Source organism: Plasmopara halstedii (genome assembly GCF_900000015.1).
Source record: "Plasmopara halstedii genome assembly, contig: Scaffold_525, whole genome shotgun sequence".
NCBI lineage: Eukaryota > Oomycota > Peronosporomycetes > Peronosporales > Peronosporaceae > Plasmopara > Plasmopara halstedii.
This window is the reverse complement of record NW_020187445.1, coordinates 521,003-521,302: the sequence shown is the minus strand read 5'-3', so window position 1 is coordinate 521,302 and position 300 is coordinate 521,003.

Here is a 300-nt window from a genome sequence, read left to right as displayed (position 1 = left end):
CGGATCAGGTGTAGATTGACTATAAGTGCTACCAAGTGCAGCGGGGCTGCCGTAGCTTGGCGCTTGTGGAAGCGTAATTTAGGTCACCGACCTTTCGTTCTTTACAGTAACCAAGTACTAGTGTAGCGGGTCGCAAACCGCTACTTCTAAGAGTAGTTACAACCTTATCCCAAGGCTAATAAACTCTTCAGTTTAAATTCAAAACTTCTTTTTAGTCAGTGTTCGTCTAGCGATGGGGACGCGTGTCACGGTCCCGAAGGTCCCTATGAACGTCGGAGTCAAGTTCCTTGACTTTATAGC